General features: G+C 42.1%; 2 pseudogenes; both read right to left on the bottom strand.

The window, feature by feature from the left end:
* Positions 1–3,803: 3,803 nt before the first annotated feature.
* On the bottom strand, positions 3,804–4,810 carry LOC103235899 (aminomethyltransferase, mitochondrial pseudogene; annotated as a pseudogene).
* A 9,763-nt stretch (positions 4,811–14,573) lies between these two features.
* On the bottom strand, positions 14,574–19,003 carry LOC103235898 (translationally-controlled tumor protein-like; annotated as a pseudogene).
* Between the last annotated feature and the right edge of the window lie 1,240 nt (positions 19,004–20,243).

Raw genomic sequence — 20,243 nt, 5'->3', positions numbered from 1 at the left:
AAATGAGGTCACTAGTGTGGGCCCTAATTTGATATGCCTCGTGTCCTTACAAGAAGAGGAGATGAGGACACAGACTTACACAAAAGGAAACATGTGAAGGCACTGGGGGAAGACAAGCCAAGGAAAGATGCCCCCAGAAGAAACCAGCCCCGCCAACACCTTGATCTTAGACTTCTAGCTGCAGATTGTGAGGAAATACATTCTGTTATTGAAGCCCCCCAGTCTGTGGTCCTCTGTTGTGGGAGACCTAGCAAACTAACACACCAGTGTGCACAGAGAGGGCACAGTCCCTTGGCAAGCCAGCAGCTCCAGCTCTGTGACCACCTGGCTGCAGCCCTCCTAACACCAGGCCTCATGACAAGCAGTCAGTAAAGGGGTTCTTGATGCCCTCAATCCCTGCACAGGTCCATCTGCCAGCCTCAGCCCTCCTACACCTTGGAGTGGTTTGCCAACCTTCCCACGTACATTCCGGAGACATGTTTCCCACTTGCTAGTCCTAACTGTGGTTTTCTGGCCAGCTTCCGTTCCCCTACTCCCTAGAAGAATATTACCTGCCTGTCCAGTGACTTAGACTGGCTCTGGCCTGGGTCAACCCAGCAAACTTGTCCACCCTCCAGTGGACTGCAGCCACTCCTTCTCCAGCAGAGCTTGAATTCCAGCTTGACGAGAGGAATCCCTTCCAAGTTTGCTTCTTCCTCAAGTACTTTTCTCAGCTCTAGCGTATTCTTTAGCATTCTGCTTACCCCTTTTAGTTATTTCCCTCCTCTAGTTAATAATTATATTTATTAAACTTTCCCTGTTCAAATTATACTCCGATTCTGGACTAGTACAGAATCCAACTACCACAAAATGGTGCTGGGAGTAGTCCTAGGAGATAGACCTGCGGAGACGGGATCTGAGGGTTGACCCTGTCCTTGGAGTTCAGCACAGCACTGAGCTCCTTAGCAATGGGAAATGGGAAGCTAGTGACCCATGGCGTGCAAGGACATCACACATCAAGCTAGCACTTGTGGCTAATTGTAATGAAGTTGTAACTGAAGCAAGAGTCTTAGGAGCCCAAATGGCAGTTGCAACTAACTGTTGCGGCAGTACATGATGACTGTAAGGGATGTGCTATGAGATGGACTTTTCTGAGCATACTTGAATATTAACAGAAAGAAAAATGACAAGCCCAAATCCTTTAACTCTCAGCTTAAGTCATCGTTAGAGGACCACAGAGCTTTGAGGATAGCCCTAAAAGAATCTTTTATTGCTCACAGCCAGAGGGCTGGTACTGCTAAAAAATTAAACATACAATTTAAGAGTGTGGGTTGCTGACTTACAACAATAGTTGAATGTATAGTTTTGAGCTTCCCTCTCCTGTGGAACTACCTTGCTCTCGGTAGAAGACTAGCCTTCCTCTGCTTAAATATCTGTGATAAGCTCATCTGGAGACAAATGCCTTAAAAGGAGTTACTCATTGTGCTCTAAATCTACCACAACCACCCCGTGTTGCCACTAGACTCATGATTATTGCCAAATCTCAGCACGTTCCAGTAGGACAGGGACCCACCATGACCCAGGAAGAAATAGTTTATACGCCAAAAGAATTGCCACACTTTTCTAATGTGTATCTTCAGAGACCTGGGGAACATGTGTGGAAGTGCATCCTAAAGATGTTCGAACGAGAATAATGGAATAGAACACTAGACCAGGCTAAATTCATTCACATGAGCGCACTTACTAGAGAACTTTCCTGGCACAATATGGAAGAGAGACTCCAAAGGCTTAGGGAGATAGGCATGTGGCACTGGATTTACCATATGCAACCCGCACACCAACCTTCCAGCATGTTCCAGGAAAAGAACCAGGAGACAACTTCCTGCACTAAGGCACCTGCAGACTGGAAAAGCTCTGTGGGTGTCTCTTTTGCAGGTTGAGGTGAAAAAACCCTCAACCCTGGTCTGGAGGGCCTGGAACTCCAGCTCACACCCACCACAGTGTGAGTGATGAGGAAAGCACAAGGCAACTGGATCCAGTGGCAAATCTGCCATTTTAGGGGGGTTATTATCTTGTCTTTTCTTCTTTGAGAAAAGAGGCTTCTGGGAAGCTGTACCTGGTACCTGTTTGTTCATGATGCTACCGTACTGATAAACGCAGACCTTCCTAGGTGGGCATGTAAGGCCTGCTTATCCCCCAGCTAGGGTGACCAAACCTCCTGGTTTGCCAGGGCATGGGAGTTTCTGCAGTAAACTATGAAAATCCCGGACAGACCAGCACCCCCAGAATCTGGCAGTCTAGCCACCACTCAGCTGCTGCATTGTTTGGGAGGGAGGACAGCAAAACAGTACGGTGATTTGCTGAAATTTTCTCTCTACTATTTTGAATCTATTAAACAAACTACAGAGACTTTTGGCTCCACTTCAGGATAGAATCAGGTATGTTAATGTAAGTGTAATTTTTTTTGTAAAGCATATGTACTTTCGAGTCTACGTATTATTTGGCCATTAGTGTAGATTCCAATTAGAAGATGGTGGAACATTTACCATAAGCTCAATAGATGGAAAGTTCATTGAGGCAGCCTGGTGGCCCAGAACTACATAAGGTCTGTGATACATTTTCTTTGTAAATAAACCTGAGTTAAAAATAACTTTATGGCGCCTCTGCTTCTCAAAGCGGTTCATGCCTATAATCCCAGCACTTTGAGAAGCAGAGGCAGTGGATCACTTGAGCCCAGGAATTCAAGACCAACCTGGGTACCCCAAGGAGGTAAAATAGAGTAACAGTTAAGAGTGGAGCCTGCGACTCCTGACCACCTATGGTCAAATCCGTGCTCTGCGTCTTCCTTAGGAGTGGTGGCTTTATAATTGTCAACTTGGCTAGACTTGGCTAGACTGAACTACATGTTCCAGAATTCTCCGGCCTGCATGGCTCTGGTTAGGGTGGACCACCAGAGATATTCTTCAATCAAGGCCCTCTGCATCTGTAAAGTTATTAAGTCTAAAAACTGGGTAAAAGGCTGTGACTTTCCACTATAATGATGCAAGCTACATTTTTGACTACCCATCCATTTTGTTCCTAGGAACACTGTGATCAATTACCACCACAGGCCTTTGTGAGCTAAGGCAACTGGTTAGCAATATGTTCCTGCTGACCTGTATTGTAAATATGCCCACGCTTCTTGTCTTTGGTGGTTAAACGCAGTCACTTTGACTCTGCCTCTCTGGATTCTCTGGGATTCCATTTCTTTGTAAATAAACCTGAGTTAAAAATAACTTTATGGCTGGGTGTGGCGGTTCATGTGGTGGCGCATGCCTGCGAGTCAAGAGTCATTCCTCATTCACAGTAGGGACAATTTGCATTTATGGAAAGCAAACTGGAGGGGGTGGCCTGAGCCCACACTGCCCATGGCAATGACTCCTTGCAAAGCAAATAACCAAGGTGAGGCAGGTTGGGTAGGTTTTGTCCTCCCCACAAAGGCAAGCTGTTGTTCCACAGCCGGCACCTGGCAGAATGGGAGAGATGGCAGAACCAGAGCTTCTCATTTCCCTCCATCAGGCTAGAGTGGGTCAGTGGGATCATGGACCGAAAGAAGACATTGAATGGGCTGGTCTGTCACTCAGAAATGGGGTCCTGGAGCTGGAGTGGCATGGGTTGGGTAGGGAGAGTAGGTAGTATGGCTCCCCCTAACCAGACAACTAGAACCAACCTCTCCCTTAGCTGCCCACCCCCAGTGAGTTCTGCCTCAGCTTCCTGCGAAAGCCCTTGTAGGATGCCCTCTAGGGCAAGACTTCTGGAGGGGATGGCCCTGCCCTGAGCCATCCTCACCTGAGGGTAGAGCGGTTCGTGGGTGCAAAGGGCATCTTGCTGACCGCGCCCATCTGCTGCTTCTGCCACACCTCTGCCAACAGCATTGTCCCTGGCTGACCACTGGCAGGGCATGTAACCCATTGCCACATTCTTCTTCAGGTTGGGCAAGGGACAGCCACTGGTCACAGCACCAGTCATGGACCCTCAATGCTCAGGTGGGACTGTGTGCCTGCATCAGGGCCCCCTCACACATCAACCCCACACGCCTCCACTGCACTTCTCCTTCAGCTGGGGACCAGTGACCTTGGCTCCAGGGAAGTCGAGAGCAGCTCGGTGGCACTTCCCCAATGTCCAACTGAGGCTGCCCTCCACAGGGGTAGTGTGTTCATCAGTGTCACTCCCGTACAGCCAGAGGCCCGCCTCCAGGCACAAGCTGCCAGCACTGCCAGCTTCGCCTCTGGGTTTTCCAGAAGAGCTGATGTCGAGTGAACTGCCCCCACTGCTGGCACCAAGATGTCCATGCCATTCTCTCCTGTGCAGCCACAGTGGATAAGTTGGCGGCCAGACATGTCAAACACCTCCATCACAGCACTAGTTATGAAGGCAGTTTCCCCAGCTCAGCTGTCGCGCCGGCCTATAGCACCTGAGCCACAGGGGGCCCTTGCAGGGCTAGCAGGGCAGTATCCACCACCTGCAGGCCCACATCTCTGCCCTGCCTCTGAAGTTCTCTGACCTTGACCTGCATAAAGGCCAAGTCTTTTTCCCAGCAGCCAGTGTTGGACATCACATATAGATGCCCCTCAGAAGTGCTGGTCACAATCAAGTCATCGGTAAACAGCAACAGTGTCCTCTGGTTTGGCCTTAGCTCAGCAATGTCTCCAACCACTAGAGTCTGTGTCTGCTTCACCGGGACGCCACCATGTATCTTGGTCTGTGCACAACTAAGCAGATGACACAAGACAGGAGGGAATGCCTGCAGGAGAAAACCCCGATGGGCCACTGTGCTCACAGCCCACTGCATTGTCACCTCTGACAGGTGCAGACGGTGCACAGAGGCCACCACTCTGCCACACACGCTGGGAGATGTAGTTCTTAGCATATTTAAACACCAGCAAAAACTACAGTTATTAAAGGGAACAGGTAAGTATATAGATAAACTTAATGCACAGGAGGTGAGGAACTCTCTTTTAGACTTTCTTTTGAGCACTGCCCATGGAGCGCTTTTTTCTTTAAAAAAAATTATTGCTCTTTTTTTTTTTTTTTTTAAATTATACTTGAAGTTCTAGGGTACATGTGCACAACGTGCAGGTTTGTTACATAGGTATACATGTGCCATGTTGATTTACTGCACCCATTAACTGGTCATTTACACTAGGTATTTCTCTTAATGCTATCCCTCCCCTAGGCCCCCAACCCATGACAGGCCCTGGTGTGTGATATTCCCCACCCTGTGTCCAAGTGTTCTCATTGTTCAGTTCCCACCTATGAGTGAGAACATGTGGTGTTTGGTTTTCTGTCCTTGTGATAGTTTGCTCAGAATTATGGTTTCCAGCTTTATCCATGTCCCTGCAAAGGACACGAACTCATCCTTTTTTATGGCTGCATAGTATTCCATGGTATATATGTGCCATGTTTTCTTAATCCAGTCTATTGTTGATGGACATTTAGGTTGGTTCCAAGTCTTTGCTATTGTGAATAGTGCCGCAATAAACATACTTGTGCATGTGTCTTTATATTAGCATGATTTATAATCCTTTGGGTATATACCCAGTAATGGGATCGCTGGGTCAAATGGTATTTTTAGTTCTAGATCCTTGAGGAATCACCACACTCTCTTCCACAATGGTTGAACTAGTTTACAGTCTCACCAACAGTGTAAAAGTGTTTCCATTTCTCCACGTCCTTTCCAGCATCTGTTGTTTCTGACTTTTTAATGATTGCCATTCTAACTGGTATAAGATGGTATCTCATTGTGGTTTTGATTTGCATTTCTCTGATGGCCAGTGATGATGAGCATTTTTTCATGTGTCTGTTGGCTGCATAAATGTCTTCATTTGAGAAGTGTCTGTTCTATCCTTTGCCCACTTTTTGATGGAATTGTTTGTTTTATTTTCTTGTAAATTTGTGTAAGTTCTTTGTAGATTCTGGATATTAGCCCTTTGTCAGATGGATAGATTGCAAAAATTTTCTCCCATTGTGTAGGTTGCCTGTTCACTCTGATGGTAGTTTCTTTTGCTGTGCAGAAACTCTTTAGTTGAATTAGATCCCATTTGTCTGTTTTGGCTTTTGTTGCCATTGTTTTTGGTGTTTTAGTCATGAAGTCCTTGCCCATGTCCATGTCCTGAATGGTATTGCCTAGGTTTTCTTCTAGGGTTTTTATGGTTTTAGGTCTAACATTTAAGTCTTTAATCCATCTTGAATAAATTTTTGTATAAGTTGTAAGGAAGGGATCCAGTTTCAGCTTTCTACATATGGCTAGCCAGTTTTCCCAGCACCATTTGTTAAACAGGGAACCCTTTCCCCATTTCTTGTTTTTGTCAGGTTTTTCAAAGATCAGATGGTTGTAGATTTGTGGTGTTATTTCTGAGGCCTCTGTTCTGTTCCATTGGTCTATATCTCTGTTTTGCTACCAGTACCACGCTGTTTTGGTTACCACAGCCTTGTAGTATAGTTTGAAGTCAGGTAGCATGATGCCTCCAGCTTTGTTCTTTTTGCTTAGGATTGTCTCGGCAATGCAGGCTCTTTTTTGGTTCCATATGAACTTTAAAGTAGTTTTTTTTTCCAATTCTGTGAAGAAAGTCCTTGGTAGCTTGATGGAGATGGCATTGAATCTATAAATTGCCTTGAGCAGTATGGCCATTTTCACAGTATTGATTCTTCCTGTCCATGAGCATGGAATGTTATGTTTTTCCATTTGTTTGTGTCCTCCTTTATTTCATTGAGCAGTGGCTTGTAATTCTCCTTGAAGAGGTGCTTCACATCCCTTTAAGTTGGATTCCTAGGAATATTATTCTCTTCGTAGCAATTGTGAATGGGAGTTCACTCATTATTTGGCTCTCTGTTTGTCTGTTATTGGTGTATAGGAATGCTTGTGATTTTTGCACATTGATTTTGTATCCTGAGACTTTGCTGAAGTTGCTTATCAGCTTAAGGAGATTTTGGGCTGAGACAATGGGGTATTCTAAATATACAATCATGTCATCTGCAAACAGGGACAATTTGACTTCCTCTTTTCCTAATACCTTTTATTTCTTTCTCCTGCCTATTGCCCTGGCCAGAACTTCCAACACTGTTGAATAGGAGTGGTGAGAGAGGGCATCCCTGTCTTCTGCTAGTTTTCAAAGGGAATGCTTCCAGTTTTTGCCTATTCAGTATGATATTGGCTGTGGGTTTGTCATAAATAGCTCTTATTATTTTGAGATACCTTCCATCAATACCTAGTTTATTGAGAGTTTTTGGCATGAAGGGCTGTTGAATTTTGTGGAAGGCTTTTCTGTATCTATTGAGATAATCATGTGGTTTTTGTCATTGGTTCTGTTTATGTGATGGATTACATTTATTGATCTGCATATGTTGAACCAACCTTGCATCCCAGGAATGAAGCCAACTTGATTGTGGTGGATAAGCTTTTTGATGTCCTGCTGGATTCAGTTTGCCAGTCTTTTATTGAGGATTTTCTCACTGATGTTCATCAGGAATATTGGTCTAAAATTCTCTTTTTTGTTGTGTCTCTGCCAGACTTTGGTATCAGGATGATGCTGGCCTCATAAAATGAATTAAGGAGGATTCCCTCTTTTTCTATTGATTGGAATAGAATAGTTTCAGAAGGAATGATACCAGCCCCTCTTTGTACCTCTGGTAGAATTTGGCTGTGAATCCTTCTGGTCCTGGACTTTTTTTCATTGGTAAGCTATTAATTATTGCCTCAATTTCAGAGCCTGTTATTGGTCTATTCAGAGATTGAACTTCTTCCTGGTTTAGTCTTGGGAGGGTGTATGCATCCAGGAATTTATCCATTTCTTCTAGATTTTCTAGTTTATTTGCATAGAGGTGTTTATAGTATTCTCTGATGGTAGTTTGTATCTCTGTGGGATCGGTGGTGATATCCCCTTTATCATTTTTTATTGCATCTATTTGATTCTTCTCTCTTTTCATCTTTATTACTCTTGCTAGCGGTCTATTAATTTTGTTAATCTTTTCTAAAAAACAGGTCCTGGATTCATTGATTTTTTGAAGGGTTTTTGTGTCTCTGTCTCATTCAGCTCTGCTCTGATCTTAGTTATTTCTTGCCTTCTGCTAGCTTTTGAATTTGTTTGCTCTTGCTTCTCTAGTTCTTTTAATTGTGATGTTAGCATGTTGATTTTAGATCTTTCCTGCTTTCTCTTGTGGGCATTTTAGGGCTATAAATTTCCCTCTACACACTGCTTTAAATGTGTCCCAGAGATTCTGGTATGTTGTGTCTTTGTTCTCATTGGTTTCAAAGAACATCTTCATTTCTGCCTTCATTTCGTTATGTAGTCATTAAGGAGCAGGTTGTACAGTTTCCATGTAGTTGAGTAGTTTCGAGTGAGTTTCTTAATCGTGAGTTCTAATTTGATTGCACTGTGGTCTGAGAGAAACTTTGTTGTGATTTCTGTTCTTTTGCTGAGGAGTGCTTTACTTCCAACTATGTGATCAATTTTGGAATGCATGCAATGTGGTGCTGAGAAGAATGTATATTCTGTTGATTTGGGATGGAGAGTTCTGTATATGTCTATTAGGTCTGCTTGGTACAGAGCTGAGTTCAAGTCCTGGATATGCTTGTTAACGTTTTGTCTCATGGATCTGTCTAATATTGACAGTTGGGTGTTAAAGTCTCCCATTATTATTGTGTGGGAGTCTAAGTCTCTTTGGAGGTCTCTAAGGACTTGCTTTATGAATCTGGGTACTCCTGTATTGGGTGCATATATATTTAGGAAAGTTAGCTCTTCTTCTTGAATTGATCCCTTTACCATTATGTAATGGCCTTCTTTGTCTCATTTGATCTTTGTTGGTTTAAAGTCTGTTTTATCAGAGACTAGGATTGCAACCCCTGCTTTTTTTTTTTTTTTTTTCTTTCCATTTGCTTGGTAGATCTTCCTCCATCCCTTTATTTTGAGCCTATGTGTGTCTCTGCACATAAGATGGATCTCCTGAATACAGCACACTGATGGGTCTTGACTCTTCATCCAATTTGCCAGTCTGTGTCTTTTAATTGGGGCCTGTAGCCCATTTACATTTAAGGTTAATGTTGTTATGTGTGAATTTGATCCTGTCATTTTGATGTTAGCTGGTTATTTTACCTGTTTGTTGATGCGGTTTCTTCCTAGCATTGATGGTCTTTACAATTTGGCATGTTTTTGCAGTGGCTGGTACCGGTTGTTCCTTTCCATGTTTAGTGCTTCTTTCAGGAGCTCTTGTAAGGCAGGCCTGGTGGTGACAAAATCTCTCAGTGTTTGCTTGTCTGTAAAGGATTTTATTTCTCCTTCACTTATGAAACTTAGTTTGGCAGGATATGAAATTCTTGGTTGAAAATCCTTTTCTTTAAGAATGTTGAATATTGGCCCCCACTCTCTTCTGGCTTGTAGAGTTTCTACCAAGAGATCCGCTGTTAGTCTGATGGGCTTCCCTTTGTGGGTAACCCAACCTTTCTCTCTGGCTGCCCTTAACATTTTTTCCTTCATTTCAACTTTGGTGAATCTGACAATTATGTGTCTTGGGGTTGCTCTTCTTGAGGAGTATCTTTGTGGCGTTCTCTGTATTTCCTGAATTTGAATGTTGGCCTGCCTTGCTAGGTTGGGGAAGTTCTCCTGAATAGTATCCTGAAGAGTGTTTTCCAGCTTGGTTCCATTCTCCCTGTCACTTTTAGGTACACCAATCAAACTTTACTTTGGTCTTTTCATATAGTCCCATATTTCTTGGAGGCTTTGCTCATTTCTTTTTGCTCTTTTTTCTCTAAACTTCTGTCACTTTATTTCATTAATTTGAACTTCAATCACTGATACCCTTTCTTCCACTTGATTGAATTGGTTACTGAAGCTTGTGCATGTGTCACATAGTTCTCGTGCCATGGTTTTCAGCTCCATCAGGTCATTTAAGGTCTTCTCTACACTGTTTATTCTAGTTAGTCATTCGTCTAATCTTTTTTCAAGGTTTTTAGCTTCCTTGTGATGAGTTCAAACATCCTCCTTTAGCTCGGAGAGGTTTGTTATTACTGACCTTCTGAAGCCTACTTCTGTCAACTAGTCAAAATCATTCTCTGTCCTGCTTTGTTCCATTATTGGTGAGGAGCTGCAATCCTTTGGAGGAGAAGAAGTGCTCTGGTTTTTAGAATTTTCAGCTTTTCTGCTCTGGTTTCTTCCATCTTTGTGGTTTTATCTACCTTTGGTCTTTGATGTTGGTGACCTACAGATGGGGTTTTGGTGTGGATGTCCTTTTTGTCCATGTTGATGCTATTCCTTTCTGTTTGCTAGTTTTCCTTCTAACAGTCAGGTCCCTCAGCTGCAGGTCTGTTGGAGTTTGCTGGGGGTCCACTCCAGACCCTGTGTACCTGAGTAGCACCAGTGGAGGCTCAGTTGGAAATGCAGAAATCACCCGTCTTCCGTGTCAATCACACTGTGAGCTTCAGACCAGAGCTATTCCTATTTGGCCATCTTGGAACGGGAAAAACTCTTTTTTTTGTTTTTAACCCCATTTATTCCTCCATGTAGGAAGACTGATAGTTAAATGTCTAAAAGACAGACAACAGATAAAGGCCAAGAGAAAAGTAATTTTTTTTTTTTATCCTGGCATCACAGGCTTAATCATGTCAAGTTTCAAAACAACCCCAGCAGCCATCTGACCCTGTTCCTGCAGTTAACTCATGGAAGGGCAGTGTCAAGAGTGATAAAATGTAAGAGTATTTACCTGTGGTTTCCTTCCTAAAATAAAGTGGAGGCCAGGCACTGTGGCTCACACCTGTAATGCCAGAGCTTTGGGAGGCCAAGGCAGGATGATCCCTTGAGGCCAGGGGTTCAAGACCAACCTGGACAACATGGCAAGACCTCATCTCTACAAAAATTTAAAAATTAGCTGGGTGAGGTGATGCCTGCCTGTAGTCCTAGCTACTTGGGAGACTGAGGCAGGAAGATCACTTGAGCTCAGGTGTTTGAGGTTACAGTGAGCTATGATTGCTTCATTATACTCCAACCTGGACAACAGAGTGAGACTCTGTCTTTTAAAAATAATTAATTAATTAATTAATTAAAACAATAAAATAAAGTGAAGAAGATTCAAAGTCCCACTATCTAAGGTCTGTCAGGAGAAAAAGATAATAGGGAAATGATAACCACCGGCACCCACAGAGTGCTACTTACTACATGCCAGGTGCTGTCCTAAGCACTCTACATCTGCCAACTCATTATTCAGATGAGGGAACTGAAAGAATCTTTGCTTTCAACTATCAGTTATATTGCCTTTTCACAGGCAAGGCAACTGCAGTTATATTGCAATTTTCAATTGCATCTGCAATCAGATGCAAAGGAATTGCTAAAGACTCAGTAGTTGAGGGCTATCTTTTGATCCAGCACCAAAGCAAAGAAGAACTACTTTCATTTATAACAAGGGCCCAGATGCAGGAGTAGACCTCTCAAACAGTGTGGTGTGAGAGCAGTATGGGATGGCAAAAATAGGATCCAGGCCATCCTGGAAATAGTCCCCTGACCACAGAAGTGAATTGTTACCATCAGTGCCTTAGAAAGGAAGAAGTAGCGACTGACATCAGGACTTCAGAATTGTGTAAAGTTCAGAATAGATGCAGTCATTCTTTACTTCTTTTGTCATCTTCACGAAATCGTGAATTATGAAATTCCTCTGGGAATATTTACATGTTGATACCTGCACAAAATAGACCCTACCTAGTAATAATCATCTCTATTTTGGTGCATAGTTTTCTGTATTTCCTGTGTGCATGTGTGTGTGTGCGCGTGCACACACGTGTTTGTGTGTGTGCATGTGTATGTGAGTGTGTGTGTGTGGTATGTTTTCAATATGCATAAAGGGCCTGGACAATGTGATATATGCGTGTTTGTTACTTTTAATCTAGAAATAGGAATTTAGCATTTGAAGTGCCCTAATCAGGAATATACTCTCCAGGACAGATTTGAAATTTTTTTTTTTTTTTTTTTTTTTGAGACGGAGTCTCACTCTGTCACCCAGGCTGGAGTGCAGTGGTGTGATCTCGGCTCACTGCAAGCTCCGCCTCCCAGGTTCACACCATTCTCCTGCCTCAGCCTCCCAAATAGCTGGGACTACAGGCACCCGCCACCATGCCTGGCTAGTTTTTTGTATTTTTTTAGTAGAGACGGGGTTTCACCGTGTTAGCCAGGATGGTCTTGATCTCCTGACCTCGTGATCCGCCCATCTCGGCCTCCCAAAGTGCTGGGATTACAGGCGTGAGCCACCATGCCTGGCCTTGAAATGTTTTTCTCAGGTCTCCACATTCCAGAGGACCTATTACAAGTGGTTTGACTATTGCTATCTCAATGTACTAGTTGTTAATATACTTTTTAAATGATAGAAATAGTTTTCAGTTGGCAAAATGTGTGGTGTTTAAAATATGTGGATTAGCCAGGCACAGTGGCATGTGTGTGTGTGATACTACTCAGAAGGCTGAAGTGGGAGGATTCTTTGAGTGTAGGAGGTTTTTGTCTGTTTATTTTTGTTTTTTTTTTGTAGAGATGGTGTCTTGCTATGTTGCCCAGGCTGGTCTCAAACTCCTGGCCTCAAGCAATCCTCCTGCCTTGGCTTCCCAGAAGACTGGGATTATAGGAATGAACCACCATGCCCAGCCAAGCCCAGAAGTTTGAATCCTGCCTGGGCAACATAGCAAGACCCCATGTCTAAAAAAATAAAATAAACTTAAATTAAAAAAATAAAATGTGTGAGGCCGGGCACAGTGGCTCACGCTTGTAGTCCCAGCACTTTGGGAGGCCAAGGTGAGCGAATCACGAGGTCAGGAGATTGAGACCATCCTGGCTAACATGGTGAAACCCCATCTCTACTAAAAATACCAAAAATTAGCCGGGCGTGGTGGCGGGCACCTGTAGTCCCAGCTACTCCAGAGACTGAGACAGGAGAATGGAGTGAACCCGGGAGGCAGAGGTTGCAGTGAGCCGAGATCGTACCACTGCACTCCAGCCTGGGTGACAGAGCGAGACTCCATATAAAAATAAATAAATAAATAAATAAATAAAATATGTGGATTAATTAGCAATAGTGTAGAAGAATTTGTGTCCTTATATGTATAGGAGAGCATAAAATTTATGAGCCCAGCAGCCTATCTATATCTTTCAGAGTGATCTTCGTGGCTTAGACTCTGATTTGGACCTGAAGATTCTGGTACCTATTCTGAATAGTAAGTGAGCTTAACTTGCCTCTAGAATATTATTGCATCTGCCTTGATTAATTCTTTCCTGCAGGATACTTGGCAGTGTGCCAATGGTAGAGACAACCGGTTTTCTACCAGATGGTCCATTCTCCTCTTCTTCCTATGGACTTGGCTACCCGACCCACCCAGATCACCTAAGAGATAGCTGTAGTCATGTGGCTAAGTTTCACCTGATGGCATGTGAATAGAAGAATGTATACCTAGATTTCTGGGCCTACACCTTAAGAACATAAACATGCCTCTTCTGAGTTCTTGTTCCCTTCCTGCCATTTGGTTGGCTAGAACTTTGCTATGCAGACAACAAAAGGCCCAGCCAGTAGTGCAGAATCATGCTGGAAGGAACCTGAGCCCCTGAGTGGCTCATGAAACAGACCACCTGCCACCTTGGAACATTCACCTCGGTCTCTTGCTTTAAACCACTGTATTATTATTACAGCAGCTTTTCCTTATCTCAACTGATACAGTGCCTAAGGGACTGAGCTGAGCTTGTAAGAAGAGGATGCCTGCTTGCTAATGATGACGGAGGTAGCAGAATTCCACCTAGCGCTGGATACCAGGGTAACATGCCAACATTCAGTGAGTTTGGAGGGAAGAGCAACACAAAGCCCTACCCTACCTCTTACATGTAGAGGTCTTCAGCATCTCCCAGTGAGAATCTAACAGGTGTTTTAAAATGCGGACTTCGTTCACAGCTAATATTTTACGCTACAGTGAAAATGGAAAGCCTTTCTTCTAAGATCAGAACAACACAAAGATGTCCATTCTTGCCACCTATATTCAACATATAGTATTGGAAATCCTAGCTACAGCAATTAGGCAAGAGAAAGAAATAAAAGACATCCCCCAAATAGGAAAGGGAGAAGTTAAGTTACATGTGTTTGCAGATAATGTGTCCTTATATATAGAAAACCCCAGAGACTCCCCCAAAAAACTGTTAAGATAAACAAATATAGTAAAGTTGTAGGATTCAAAATCAACACACAAAAATCAATACACTGAAAACTATTAAAAAATCATTAGAAAAATAGAAGAAGACACAAATAAATGGAAAAATAGCTCATGCTCATGGACTAGAAGGATTAAAGTTGTGAAAATGTCCATATTACCCAAAGTGGTCTATACAATGGAATACTATTCATCTACGTCTGGGTGCCTTAGACCACAGAATGATCTGCCCAAACCACTTGGAGCCTATTTACACGGCCAGTACAGCCTCTTTCCTGATTAAGTCCTCCTGAGGGCAGACTGCACAGCTGGAGTACACAACCCTAGAGGCTAAGGATGTCCAGGGGACACACATTTTATGAAGTGGGTGTGGTTAGAGCTTAGCTGTGCAGCATCAGGTGTCCACACATGTGTCCACAAAGCCCTTTATGGTGTAGGATGGGGCATAGGTAGAAATAACAGAGGAACTGCCCTCAGACCAGGGATGGGCAGCCAGGGAGCCAGCTAGCTCCATAATCTGGAGACCCCAAGGAGTCTGAGAATTCTAAATAGGAACCTGCCCTTCCAGATCATTATAAAAGTATATTTGTCAAGATGTGAGGGTAGAACATATTTTATTTAACAGCTTGTTACAAATATTTAGACCTGGCCAGGCACGGTGGCTCACACTTGTAATCCCAGCACTTTGGGAGGCCGAGGCAGACAAGTCACTTAAAGTCAGGAGACCAGCCTGACCAACATGGTGAAACCCTGTCTCTACTAAAAATACAAAAAAAAAAAAAAAAATTAGCTGGGCATGGTGGTGGGCACCTATAATCTCAGCTACTCGGGAGGCTGAGGCAGGAGAATCACTTGAACCCAGGAGGCAGAGGTCGTAGTGAGACAAGATCGTGCCACTGCATTCCAACCTGGGTGACAAAGCAAGACTCTGTCTCAAAATAAATAAATAAACATTCAGACCAATGTTATGTTGGCTTCTTGCCCCAGACCTAGAGGTGTTGAGGGAAACAGGCTCCCAGAGGAAAGATGGCATTGGTGAGCCCTGATTTATAGCATGCGCCAGTTTACACGATATAAATACCCATTGGTGATTTCACACTATCCACGTGATGTCATTGAACGTGGAATTGACCCAATTGGCTCTCTTGAGTCAGTATGAACAGGCCAAAACTCATAAACAGTAGAGGCTTGTGTCCTAGTCTGTTCCTGCTGCTAACAAAACACCTGAGACTGGGTAATTTATAACAACATGCATTCGATACTGACAGCTCTGGAAACTGAGAAGTCCAAGATCAAAGCACCAGCAGGTTCTGTGTCTAATGAGGGTTCAGTCTCAGCTTCCAAGATGGAGCCTTGAAGACTGTGTCTTCACATGGTGGAAGGCAGAAGGGCAAAAAGGGCAAACACCGTGTGAAGCCTTTTTTATAAGGCATAAATCCCATTCACATGCAAGGAGCCCTCGTGACTTAATCACTTCCTGAAGAACACACCCCTTGATATTATATATTGGTGACTAAGTTTCAACGTATGATTTTGGGGCACACATTCAGACCATAGCCACCATACTGGCCCTGCATTCTATCCTCTTGCTTGCGTCTCTTCTTCTTATCCAACTTTTTCTCTTCCCTCCTTTTCCATCTCTTTTCCCTCTTAGGGACAACATGGCTTCTTCTCCAGAATGTGCACAATAATTCTGTAACTATCTTCTGTTGCTTGAGCCGGACCTTGGTCTTATCCTTTACCGTCGTCACTGGTTCTTTAAAGGACTTTTTTTTTTTTAGGATTTCAGGAATGTTGTCATTGATACATAATAATTATACAAATGAGTGATATTTTGATACATGCATACAATGTATAATGATCAAATCAGAGTATTAGGATATCCATCACTTCAAACATTTATCATTTCTTTGTGTTGGGAATATTTCAAATATTCTCTTCTGGATATTTTGAAATATACGATAAATTATTGTTAACTATAGTAACTTTACTCTGCTGTCAAATACTAGAACTTATTCCTTCTGTCTAGCTGTATGTTTGTACCCATTAACCAACTTCTCTTCATCTCCCTACCCACTACCCTCCCCAGCCTTCAGTAACTGTCATTCTACTCTCTACCTTCATGAGATCACCATTTTTATTCCCACATATGAATGAGAACATGTGATATTTGTCTTTCTGTGTTTGGCATATTTTATTTAACATAATGACCTTCAGTTCTATTCATTTTGCTGTGGATGATGGGATTTCTTTTTTTTTTTTATGACCAAATAGTATTTCATTGTGTATATATGTGTGTGTGTGTATGTGTGTATATATATATATACACACACCACATTTTCCTTATCCATTTATCCATTGATGGATAGTGAGGTTGATTCCATATCTTGGCTATTGTGAGTAATGATGCAAAAAAACAAGGGTACAGATATCCCTTGTATATACTCATTTCCTTTCCTTTGGATACCCAGTATTCGGATTGCTGCATCGAATAGTAGTTCCAGTTTTAGTTTTTTGAGAAACCGCCATACTGTTTTACATAATGGCTGTAACAAATTGTCTTCTCACCAACAGTGTAGGAGTTTCCTTTTCTCTACATCCTCACCAGCAATTTTTTTTCTTTTTTATAATAGCCATTCTAATTGGGGTGAGATGTTATCTCATGGCTTTGATTTGCGTTTCCCTGATGATTAGTGATGTTCAACATTTTTTTTTCAAATACCTGTTGACAATTTGTATGTCTTCTTTTTTTTGAGACAGGGTCTCACTCTGTCACCCAGGCTGGAGTGAGGTGGCATGATCACAGCTCACTGCAAGCTTGATCTCCCAGGGTTAGCCTCCTAAGTAGCTGGGACTATAGGCATGTACCACCTCAAGTTATCTTCCCACCTCATCCTCCCAAATAGCTGGGACCACAGGCACATGCCACCATGCCTTTTTTTTTTTTTTTTTTTTTTTTTGATAGAGACAGGGTCTCACTATGTTGCCCAGGCTGGTCTTGAACTCCTGGGCCCAAGCAGTCCTCCTGCGTTGGTGTCCCAAAGTGCTGGGATTATAGGTGTGAGCCACTGTGCCCAGTTTGGATGTCTCCTTTTGAGAAATGTCCATTCAGATCCTATGCCTACTTTTTAACGGGATTAATTGAGGGTATTTTTGTTTTATTTTGTTTTTGCTATTGAGTTGTTTGAGTTCCTTATATATTCTGGATATTAGTCCCTTGTCATATGAATAGTTCACAAATATTTTCTCCCATTCTACAGATTGTCTCTTCACTCTGTCTTTTCACTCTGTTGATTGTTTCATTTGCAGTGCAGAAGCTTTTTAGTTTAATATAGTCTCATTTGTCTATTTTTTGTTTTTGTACCCTGTGTTTTTAAAGTCTTAGCCATAAAATCTTTCCCTAGGCCAATGTCCCAAAGCATTCTACCTACGTTTTGTTCTAGTAGTTTTGTGTTTCAGATCTTATGCTTAAGTCTTTATTGCATTTTGAGTTGATTTTTATAAGTAGTGAAAGATAGGAGTCTAGTTTCATTCTTATGCATATGACTATCCAGTTTTCTCAGTATCATTTATCGAAGAGGGTGTTCTTTTCCCAGTGTATGTCCTTGGTGCCTTTGTCAAAATCAGTTTGCTGTAAGTACATGGAATGTATTTCTGGTTCTCTATTCTGATCCATTGCTCTATATGTCTATGTGTATACCAATAGCATGTTGTTTTGGCTGCCATAGCTTTGTAGTGTGTTTTGAAGTCAGGTAGTGTGATGCCTCCAGCTTGGCTTTTGTTCAGTATTGCTTTGGCTATTCAGAGTCTTTTGTGGTGCCATACCAATTTTAGGGATTTTTTTTTTCTATTTCTGAAAAGAATGTCAGTGGTATTTCAATAGGAATTGCATTGAATCTGTAGATTGCTTTGGTAGTATGGTCATTTTAGCAATATTAACTCTACTGATCCATGAGCATGGTATGTTGTTCTGTTTTTGTGTTCTCTTCAATTTCATCAGTGTTTTACAGTTTTCCTTATAGAAGTCTTTCACCTGCTTAGTTAAATTTATTCCTAGGTGTGTTATTTCTTTCTTTCTTTAGCTATTATAAATGGAATTGCTTTTTTTTTTTTTTTTAGTTTAAATACATTTTATTTTTAGACAACCTGACATAGTTTTCTTAAAAACTGCCTTCACTCCAAATAAATCATAGTCAAAATAAATGAAGAGCTCAAGATTACATCAGTCCCATCCATCTTAAGTACTGGTGTTGTATGGATGACAAGCAGCAGCCAGTTATGATGACAGGCGATAGATCCAAAGAAATTGCCAATTTTGTTACCATTTTTTCCATCTCTAAATCATCCTTAAAGAAAATCATATATGAAGTCATACCATTCTCATGTTCAGTAGGGCAACCATGCCATCTGGATTCATGTTTTCACCAATAAAGAACTGGAGTTTTTGAAATTAGCAAGGGTGTGCTTGATTGGTTCTGTAGCCTCTGTCACAGAACGTTTTACTCTTTCTGGTCTCTATTCTCCAAATTTGCCTTTGATTGATTTCATGTAATCTTTGATGTGCTTCTTGTAGGCTTCTTTTGTGAAGCTGGTTTCCTGTGAGGTTCCTGACAATATTAACACCAGTGATTATTGTGCTTTAGGTACCTTTGCTCTAGGGGGCCTTCAGCAGAGGCATTTCCACCAGTGAACAAGTCATGAGTGTTACCTTCTGTCCTACTTACCATCTTTCCCTCCACCTCCAGGCAAGCCTGTCTGCAATATCCCAAATCTTATACATGTTGGAGAACTATTGTGACTGATGACGCCAGGGTAGATAATCATGACAGCGGCTAAAGGGAGACCATGGGGGCACTAACTTAGCAGGAGCCTGGAGCTCAGAGTGAGTGCAGGGTAGCCAGAGTGGCACTGGGTGGGGAAGTGGGTGGAAATGCGGGATTGCTTTCTTGATTTCTTTTTAGTTAGTTCATCTTTGTTGTATGGAAACACTACTGATTTTTGTGTATTGGTTTTGTATCCTTCAACTGTACTAGATTTATCTATCATTTGTAAGAGTTTTTTGGTAGAGTCTTTAGGTTTTTCTAGGTATAAGATCATGTCATCTGTAAAGAGGGACACTTTCACTTCTTTTCCTACTTGGATTATGCCTTTATTTCTTCCTCTTTCCTAATCGATCGGGCTAGGACTTCCAGCACAATGTTGAGTAAGAATAGTAAAGGTGAGCATCATTGTCTTATTCCAGTTCTTGGAGGAAAGGCTTTCAGCTTTTCCCCAGGTGGTATGATGTGAGCTGTGGGTTTGTCATATATGGCCTTTGTTATTTTGAGGTATGTTTCTTTTATGCCTAACTTGTTGAGAGTTTTTATCATGAAGAATGTTAAATCTTATCAAATGCTTTTTCTGTGTTTATTGAGATAATCATATGGTTTTTGTCCTTCCTTTGGTTAATGTATCACATTTATTGATTTGCATATGTTGAACCATTTTTTTGCATTCCTGGGATAAATCCTACTTGATCATAGTGTATTATATTTTTGATGTGTTGTTAGATTTAGTTTGCTAGTATTTTGATGAGGATTTTTACATCTATGTTCCTGAGAGATATTTTTCCCTCATAGATATCTTTTTTGTGTGTGTCCTTGTCTGGTTTTAGTATCAGATAATGCTGGCCTTACAGAAAGAATTAGAAAGATTTCCATCCTCTTTAATTTTTTGGAGTGATTTGAGAAGAACTGGTGTTCTTTATAAGCTTGATAGAATTCAGCAGTAAAGTGATCCAGTTCTGGGCCTTTCTTTGTGGGGAGACTTTTTATTACTGATGTAATCTCATTATTGGTCTGTTCTGTGGGGAAAAGAAACATATCAGACTGTTACTGTGTCTATATAGAAAGAAGTAGACATAAGAGACTCCATTTTGTTCTGTATTTGAGATGCTGTTAATCCGTGACCCTATCCCCAACCTTGTCCTTGCAAGAGACATGTGCTGTGGTGACTCAAGGTTTAATGGATTTTGGGCTGTGCAGGGTGTGCTTTGTTAAACAAGTGCCTGAAGGCAGTATGCTTG

This window comes from Chlorocebus sabaeus, chromosome 7, assembly GCF_047675955.1.
Source record: "Chlorocebus sabaeus isolate Y175 chromosome 7, mChlSab1.0.hap1, whole genome shotgun sequence".
In the NCBI taxonomy this organism is placed as follows: Eukaryota; Metazoa; Chordata; class Mammalia; order Primates; family Cercopithecidae; genus Chlorocebus; species Chlorocebus sabaeus.
This window is presented reverse-complemented; position numbering and strand designations above follow the sequence as displayed.